The sequence below is a fragment of the Anopheles merus genome, unplaced genomic scaffold (assembly GCF_017562075.2).
Source record: "Anopheles merus strain MAF unplaced genomic scaffold, AmerM5.1 LNR4000027, whole genome shotgun sequence".
Lineage (NCBI taxonomy): Eukaryota > Metazoa > Arthropoda > Insecta > Diptera > Culicidae > Anopheles > Anopheles merus.
The window spans coordinates 7,501-17,500 of NW_024427607.1; positions in this window are offsets into that span (position 1 = coordinate 7,501).

The window sequence follows — 10,000 nt, forward strand, 5'->3', positions numbered from 1 at the left end:
CGGGTCATGTATGGTGTACTTCCTTCGGTTGAAGGGATGTACTAGTACATACTTGTATTAATTGTTTATTTCACGATCTGGTCTTTTGATTGGATCGTGAAAAAACGCTAAGTCCAAGAATCCTGAACTCGAGAGGAAAGCGCTGATGGCAACCTTTTTGACAGGACGTCCCTAGAAAACGGCTTTTTCCTTTCGGCATTAAGTGGCATGTTTAACGTGGCTAGAACATCAATTATCCTGCAAATGGCACTCAAGCTTGGCAAAAGTCTCGAAACACTCCTATCTTGACGCACCTGCAACCGCAACACGATGCAAAACAAATTGCACGAGCTACTGATACTTGTACCATGCACGGTACACGGTTCCGAAAATTACGCCTGAAAGTATGCATTTGGTGCTACCCTAGGGAACTTGTATGGGGAAGCCTACCTACGCGTGTCGCACGTTGCAAGTTGCATGGTCGTCGATCAGAGGCATGCAAAAGCACCTATCTAGGGGAATTACTCTACGTTCTAGTAGCTAGTGCGATTTTCCGGTCCAGCACGGCAGTACGCCTGCATGCATACAATCCATGTACCAACCATGTACCTAGGCGTTGGTCAGTAGCTTTTGGCGCCACATGGAGAAAGTATTCGAGTTCAGATTTCTGGGACTTAGCGTATTTTTCAAAACTATTAAGGAAATTAAACTATAAATGGGTCTCAAGCTAGGCGTTGGTCAGTAGCTTTTGGCGCAACATGGAGGAAGTATTCGAGTTCAGATTTCTGGGACTTAGCGTATTTTTCAAAACTATTAATGGAAATTAAACTATAAATGGGTCTCAAGCTAGGCGTTGGTCAGTAGCTTTTGGCGCAACATGGAGGAAGTATTCGAGTTCAGATTTCTGGGACTTAGCGTATTTTTCAAAACTATTAATGGAAATTAAACTATAAATGGGTCTCAAGCTAGGCGTGGTCAGTAGCTTTTGGCGCAACATGGAGGAAGTATTCGAGTTCAGATTTCTGGGATTAGCGTATTTTTCAAAAACTATTAATGGAAATTAAACTATAAAGGGTCACAAGCTAGGCGTTGCTCAGTAGCTTTTGGGCACATGGTAGGACAAGATTCGAGTTCAGATTTCTGGGACATAGCGTATTTTCCAATCATATTAACCGAAATCAAACATAAAAAGATGAAACCTACACGACGTTCCTAGGTTATGGATGAAATGTGACGAAGTTGCCGGTCAGGATAGCCGTGCACCAAAATTGTGTACCGATCAGGGAAAGTACAACACGGAGGGCGCAGCCCGAGCGTACGCGTTCATGGATGTCCATGTTGGTACAAGTTGCCGGTCAGGATAGCCGTGCACCAAAATTGTGTACCGATCAGGGAAAGTACAACACGGAGGGCGCACGAGCGTACGCGTTCATGGATGTCCATGTTGGTACAAGTTGCCGGTCAGGATAGCCGTGCACCAAAATTGTGTACCGATCAGGGAAAGTACAACACGGAGGGCGCAGCCCGAGCGTACGCGTTCATGGATGTCCATGTTGGTACAAGTTGCCGGTCAGGATAGCCGTGCACCAAAATTGTGTACCGATCAGGGAAAGTACAACACGGAGGGCGCAGCCCGAGCGTACGCGTTCATGGATGTCCATGTTGGTACAAGTTGCCGGTCAGGATAGCCGTGCACCAAAATTGTGTACCGATCAGGGAAGTACACTACGTTCCTATGACTTGGGTGAAAAAGTGTTGATAAAGTGCCGGATAGGATAGACCGTGGCTTATCGTACACATCACAAACAAAAACCTAGTGAGCAGTAGCAAGTGTCGATGGAACAAAGCGAAGCATACAAACTGATCAGTACAATAAAGAACGCTACGTACTAGGACTTCTGTCCAAGAATGGTGTCCGCGACGGGAGGGCAATGGTCGAGCAAGCAGGTTTCCCTAGTAAACCTTGTATGGTAAACATACCCAAGCGTGTCCGTATGCACGCAACGATAGTCACGAACGGGCACATACCTAGGGAAAGTACTCTACGTACTAGGACTTCTGTCCAAGAATGGTGTCCGCGACGGTGGGGAAGCAGGTACTATCATGGAAACAAGTTAAATAGCTACCTTAGGAGAACGAAAGTACTGTGATGGAACCAAACGTGGGCTAGAATCCTTCCTGGTTTCCCTAGTAAACCTTGTATGGTAAACATACCCAAGCGTGTCCGTATGCACGCAACGATAGTCACGAACGGGCACATACCTAGGGAAAGTACTCTACGTACTAGGACTTCTGTCCAAGAATGGTGTCCGCGACGGGAGGGCAATGGTCGAGCAAGCAGGTTTCCTAGTAAACCTTGTATGGTAAACATACCCAAGCGTGTCCGTATGCACGCAACGATAGTCACGAACGGGCACATACCTAGGGAAAGTACTCTACGTACTAGGACTTCTGCAAGAATGGTGTCCGCGACGGGAGGGCAATGGTCGAGCAAGCAGGTTTCCCTAGTAAACCTTGTATGGTAAACATACCCAAGCGTGTCCGTATGCACGCAACGATAGTCACGAACGGGCACATACCTAGGGAAAGTACTCTACGTACTAGGACTTCTGTCCAAGAATGGTGTCCGCGACGGGAGGGCAATGGTCGAGCAAGCAGTTTCCCTAGTAAACCTTGTATGGTAAACATACCCAGCGTGTCCGTATGCACGCAACGATAGTCACGAACGGGCACATACCTAGGGAAAGTACTCTACGTACTAGGACTTCTGTCCAAGAATGGTGTCCGCGACGGGAGGGCAATGGTCGAGCAAGCAGGTTTCCCTAGTAAACTTGTATGGTAAACATACCCAAGCGTGTCCGTATGCACGCAACGATAGTCACGAACGGGCACATACCTAGGGAAAGTACTCTACGTACTAGGACTTCTGTCCAAGAATGGTGTCCGCGACGGGAGGGCAATGGTCGAGCAAGCAGGTTCCCTAGTAAACCTTGTATGGTAAACATACCCAAGCGTGTCCGTATGCACGCAACGATAGTCACGAACGGGCACATACCTAGGAAAGTACTCTACGTACTAGGACTTCTGTCCAAGAATGGTGTCCGCGACGGTCGGGGAATTGTGTGGTGACTCAATTACCAAATCCTAGGAACATAATGTAGGGTATACAACATTAACATTAACGCGTACGTTGGGGCTGCGCACTCCAAATGGTACACAAATAAGGGTGATTTTATGATCAGACGGACAAAAACAAAGGTGGAGAAGAAGTTTTCGGCACGATGTGCACAGAGCTCATTTCGTCGTCCGGGCGAATGAAAAAAAAAACACAAAAATCGCGAGTTTCGCCCTCGGGCTACCGCCCTCGGGCGTATCTTTCTAGGTTTCTGTCTATAAAGGGCAGGCCAAAAGGTGACCGGTTGAGATAAGCATTTTAAGCATACAAGCACTTATTGCAACTTTTGACACAAAAACTAGGTACGTACATGTAGATTGTACCAACATGGACATCCATGAACGCGTACGCTCGGGCTGCGCCCTCCGTGTTGTACTTTCCCTGATCGGTACACAATTTTGGTGCATGTTGTACCAACATGGACATCCATGGAACGCGTACGCTCGGGCTGCGCCCTCCGTGTTGTACTTTCCTGATCGGTACACAATTTTGGTGCACGGTACCTGACCGGACACTGTACCAACATGGACATCCATGAACGCGTCGTAGTGTACTTCCCTGATCGGTACACAATTTTGGTGCATGTGTACCAACATGGACATCCATGAACGCGTACGCTCGGGCTGCGCCCTCCGTGTTGTACTTCCCTGATCGGTACACAATTTTGGTGCACGGCTATCCTGACCGGCAACTTGTACCAACATGGACATCCATGCACGCGTACGTAGTGACTTTCCCTGATCGGTACACAATTTTGGTGCATGTGTACCAACATGGACATCCATGAACGCGTACGCTCGGGCTGCGCCCTCCGTGTTGTACTTTCCCTGATCGGTACACAATTTTGGTGCACGGCTATCCTGACCGGCAACTTGTACCAACATGGACATCCATGAACGCGTACGTAGTGTACTTCCCTGATCGGTACACAATTTTGGTGCACGGCTTAGGAAATGGGCTTAAAATGTTATCACTCAATCCATTTAATCTTGTTATAGTCGATACTTACCGTGCCGACCAAGTAGGACACGATACAAGGCAATGTTGTTTGAGTAATAATATATCCGCCATACATTTCAGTACAAAATTGCTCGGTCAGACCTACGGCGGGCCATAACTCGAATACTAAACGTCGCAGACATGGGTCGTAGAACAATTTAAGCTCGTCTAATCATTCTCTATCCGATTCTGGATAGTGGTTTTTTGACCACTTTTCATCATTTTGTGACACCCCGAACCTAGGGACAGCTCCCTAGCTTTTTGCAAAAAAGTGCACCGAACGGGCCGGAGAGCTCGAGTAGTCAAAAAAATTTTTTTCGCTAAAAACCCTCAAAACGTGTCAGAAACACACCCTAGATGATGAAAAGTGCAACCAGAAAGTCAACCGACAACATGCCCGGGGGTACCAATTTGCTCTACGCGTCCCTAGGTAGGGTACTTTTTCATACAAACATCAATGTGCACGGTGCACAAAGTGCGCGGAACAAAATTGCTCGGTCAGACCTACGGCGGGCCATAACTCGAATACTAAACGTCGCAGACATGGGTCGTAGAACAATTTTAAGCTCGTCTAATCATTCTCTATCCGATTCTGGATAGTGGTTTTTTGACCACTTTTCATCATTTTGTGACACCCCGAACCTAGGGACAGCTCCCTAGCTTTTTGCAAAAAAGTGCACCGAACGGGCCGGAGAGCTCGAGTAGTCAAAAAAATTTTTTCGCTAAAAACCCTCAAAACGTGTCAGAAACACACCCTAGATGATGAAAAGTGCAACCAGAAAGTCAACCGACAACATGCCCGGGGGTACCAATTTGCTCTACGCGTCCCTAGGTAGGGTACTTTTTCATACAAACATCAATGTGCACGGTGCACAAAGTGCGCGGAACAAAAATTGCTCGGTCAGACCTACGGCGGGCCATAACTCGAATACTAAACGTCGCAGACATGGGTCGTAGAACAATTTTAAGCTCGTCTAATCATTCTCTATCCGATTCTGGATAGTGGTTTTTTGACCACTTTTCATCATTTTGTGACACCCCGAACCTAGGGACAGCTCCCTAGCTTTTTGCAAAAAAGTGCACCGAACGGGCCGGAGAGCTCGAGTAGTCAAAAAATTTTTTTCGCTAAAAACCCTCAAAACGTGTCAGAAAACACCCTAGATGATGAAAAGTGCAACCAGAAAGTCAACCGACAACATGCCCGGGGGTACCAATTTGCTCTACGCGTCCCTAGGTAGGGTACTTTTTCATACAAACATCAATGTGCACGGTGCACAAAGTGCGCGGAACAAAAATTGCTCGGTCAGACCTACGGCGGGCCATAACTCGAATACTAAACGTCGCAGACATGGGTCGTAGAACAATTTAAGCTCGTCTAATCATTCTCTATCCGATTCTGGATAGTGGTTTTTTGACCACTTTTCATCATTTTGTGACACCCCGAACCTAGGGACAGCTCCCTAGCTTTTTGCAAAAAAGTGCACCGAACGGGCCGGAGAGCTCGAGTAGTCAAAAAATTTTTTTTCGCTAAAAACCCTCAAAACGTGTCAGAAACACACCCTAGATGATGAAAAGTGCAACCAGAAAGTCAACCGACAACATGCCCGGGGTACCAATTTGCTCTACGCGTCCCTAGGTAGGGTACTTTTTCATACAAACATCAATGTGCACGGTGCACAAAGTGCGCGGAACAAAAATTGCTCGGTCAGACCTACGGCGGGCCATAACTCGAATACTAAACGTCGCAGACATGGGTCGTAGAACAATTTTAAGCTCGTCTAATCATTCTCTATCCGATTCTGGATAGTGGTTTTTTGACCACTTTTCATCATTTTGTGACACCCCGAACCTAGGGACAGCTCCCTAGCTTTTTGCAAAAAAGTGCACCGAACGGGCCGGAGAGCTCGAGTAGTCAAAAAAATTTTTTCGCTAAAAACCCTCAAAACGTGTCAGAAACACACCCTAGATGATGAAAAGTGCAACCAGAAAGTCAACCGACAACATGCCCGGGGGTACCAATTTGCTCTACGCGTCCCTAGGTAGGGTACTTTTTCATACAAACATCAATGTGCACGGTGCACAAAGTGCGCGGAACAAAAATTGCTCGGTCAGACCTACGGCGGGCCATAACTCGAATACTAAACGTCGCAGACATGGGTCGTAGAACAATTTTAAGCTCGTCTAATCATTCTCTATCCGATTCTGGATAGTGGTTTTTTGACCACTTTTCATCATTTTGTGACACCCCGAACCTAGGGACAGCTCCCTAGCTTTTTGCAAAAAAGTGCACCGAACGGGCCGGAGAGCTCGAGTAGTCAAAAAAATTTTTTTCGCTAAAAACCCTCAAAACGTGTCAGAAACACACCCTAGATGATGAAAAGTGCAACCAGAAAGTCAACCGACAACATGCCCGGGGGTACCAATTTGCTCTACGCGTCCCTAGGTAGGGTACTTTTTCATACAAACATCAATGTGCACGGTGCACAAAGTGCGCGGAACAAAAATTGCTCGGTCAGACCTACGGCGGGCCATAACTCGAATACTAAACGTCGCAGACATGGGTCGTAGAACAATTTTAAGCTCGTCTAATCATTCTCTATCCGATTCTGGATAGTGGTTTTTTGACCACTTTTCATCATTTTGTGACACCCCGAACCTAGGGACAGCTCCCTAGCTTTTTGCAAAAAAGTGCACCGAACGGGCCGGAGAGCTCGAGTAGTCAAAAAAATTTTTTTCGCTAAAAACCCTCAAAACGTGTCAGAAACACACCCTAGATGATGAAAAGTGCAACCAGAAAGTCAACCGACAACATGCCCGGGGGTACCAATTTGCTCTACGCGTCCCTAGGTAGGGTACTTTTTCATACAAACATCAATGTGCACGGTGCACAAAGTGCGCGGAACAAAAATTGCTCGGTCAGACCTACGGCGGGCCATAACTCGAATACTAAACGTCGCAGACATGGGTCGTAGAACAATTTTAAGCTCGTCTAATCATTCTCTATCCGATTCTGGATAGTGGTTTTTTGACCACTTTTCATCATTTTGTGACACCCCGAACCTAGGGACAGCTCCCTAGCTTTTTGCAAAAAAGTGCACCGAACGGGCCGGAGAGCTCGAGTAGTCAAAAAAATTTTTTTCGCTAAAAACCCTCAAAACGTGTCAGAAACACACCCTAGATGATGAAAAGTGCAACCAGAAAGTCAACCGACAACATGCCCGGGGGTACCAATTTGCTCTACGCGTCCCTAGGTAGGGTACTTTTTCATACAAACATCAATGTGCACGGTGCACAAAGTGCGCGGAACAAAAATTGCTCGGTCAGACCTACGGCGGGCCATAACTCGAATACTAAACGTCGCAGACATGGGTCGTAGAACAATTTTAAGCTCGTCTAATCATTCTCTATCCGATTCTGGATAGTGGTTTTTTGACCACTTTTCATCATTTTGTGACACCCCGAACCTAGGGACAGCTCCCTAGCTTTTTGCAAAAAAGTGCACCGAACGGGCCGGAGAGCTCGAGTAGTCAAAAAAATTTTTTTCGCTAAAAACCCTCAAAACGTGTCAGAAACACACCCTAGATGATGAAAAGTGCAACCAGAAAGTCAACCGACAACATGCCCGGGGGTACCAATTTGCTCTACGCGTCCCTAGGTAGGGTACTTTTTCATACAAACATCAAAGTGCGCTTAGCAAAAGTTCTCCGTCAGACCTACGGCGGGCCATAACTCGAAAACTAAACGTCGCAGACATGGGTCGTAGAACAATTTTAAGTTCGTCTAATGATTCTACATCCGATTCTGGATAGTGGTTTTTGACCACTTTTCAAAATTTTGTGACACCCCAAACCTAGGGGCAGCTCCCTAGCTTTTGTCAAAAAATGGTCACCGAACGGGCCGGAGAGCTCGAGTAGTCAAAAAATTTTTTTCGCCAAAATCACTGAAAACGTGTAGAAAACGCATTTTAGATGATGAAAAGTGAAACCAGAACGTCAAACAACAACTTTTTTGGGGGTACCCTTTTTACTCTACGGGCCCCTAGGTAAGGCGCGCCATTAGCGCTTTCCTCTCGAGTTCCCAACTTTTGCCCTCCTGGGAACATGATCATTTGTTCATTGCCTACTATAGGGAGGGTACCTTGCTCCGAGGTCAAAAATGAAAATTTCACCAAATCGTAGTTTTTACCTCTATTTTGTCGTAGGAGCATGGTTTGAGGTGTCGGTGGGTCATTTCGGCCCCCATTTGGGTCATACGTCCCCTCCCCGATTTAGTTCGTCGTATGACCATAGTCCGAACTTATGAAGCAAAAGTGGTGTCTGGTGGTGTCTGCCGATGATCTTAACCTATGATTTCGAGTTGATATGCGTATATTAGAGTAAAATTAGGCCTTGTAGTACACGGCTTATGCCCCGGACTAGGTGTCCCGGGGACAAAATCTCGAAAATTACAGACACCCCAGCATCGCTTAAGGTGGTCAGTAGCAAATATATTTTTGGGTCTTCGGACCCATCAAGAGACAGTAGCTGGCTAGTTTGCTGTACTCTTACGCTGAGAACTGGCAGCGTAGAGGGTCTACGGACCCTGAAAGGACCTACCCAACCTTTCAAAAAGCTCCCTGGAGCGGTACATCACGGGTCTACGGACCCTAAGACTTCGTCGTGATGGTTTCAAGCATAAAAGTCGTAACAGTTTAAGAGGTTTTCGTAAGCGTATATTAAATGCATGCTTGAAACTAAGCTTCGTTGTCTTTAAACACTGCAAGACCAATCGAACTTTTTAGGGAAACTCGAAGGATTCACGCTAAGCTCGATGAGCTATTAAGGGTAGTGGTGCATGGTTTGTCGGCGTTCCTTGGATCTAATCCATTGAACAAATGTGTCTGGGGTCATGGTGCAGGTAAAATAGCGTGATGAAACCGGGTTTCTCTTACCAAATGTGGCATAACTTTCCCTGAGAGCGAAGCTCAGACCCACGTAGGGGAGAGCAAAGTGGAACTTAAATGTTCTATGCAGCAAATGTTCGCCATGCGGATAAACAAGTTGGAATAGCTCAATGTAGTGTAATGCAAACACGAATCGCAATTAACGATAAGGGGACCCAGAAGCAATTCTGCGGAACCCTCGGGGGAGGTGTGAGTTGATATAATTAGAGGTGATAGTCCAAGTTGTTCGAGCTCCGGCTCGGCAGCCGATACGAGGTTCCTGTTGAGCTTGTACATCGCGCAGAGGCGCCGTTCGGTTCTAGCAATGATTCCCGCCACCATGTTTCATGCGTGCAGAGGTCCGTTAGAGCTCGAGCAATGTGTCCCGCCGTGATTACGAAAAAGTTTAACAGTTGACTAAGTTGGGGGTGTGTTCAAGTAATCGCGCAGAGATGCCGATCGGTTTCTAGCAATGTTTCCCGTCACAAGGTGGTATTGGCACCTGTGCAGAGTGACCGTTAGCAATGTCTCCCGTATCACGGTGGTGTTCTACCACTAGTGCAGAGTGACCGCTAGCAATGTCTCCCGTCACAAGGTGGTAGCCCAGTAGTGCAGAGAAGCCGCTAGCAAGTCTCCCGTCACAGAGTAAGCAGGTCCGCGAAGTGCAGAGTAGCCGTTAGCAATGTCTCCCGTATCACGGTGGTATCATTCCACTAGTGCAGAGTGACCGCTAGCAATGCTTCCCGACACACGGCGGTAGCTTACGCAGTGCAGAGAGACTCAGGAGCAAAGTCTTCCGACACACGGTGGTAACTCGACGAGGTGCAGAGTAACCGTTAGCAATGTCTCCCGTATCACGGTGGAGTTCTTCCACTAGTGCAGAGTGACCGCTAGCAATGTTTCCCGACACATCGAAGGAGTAGATC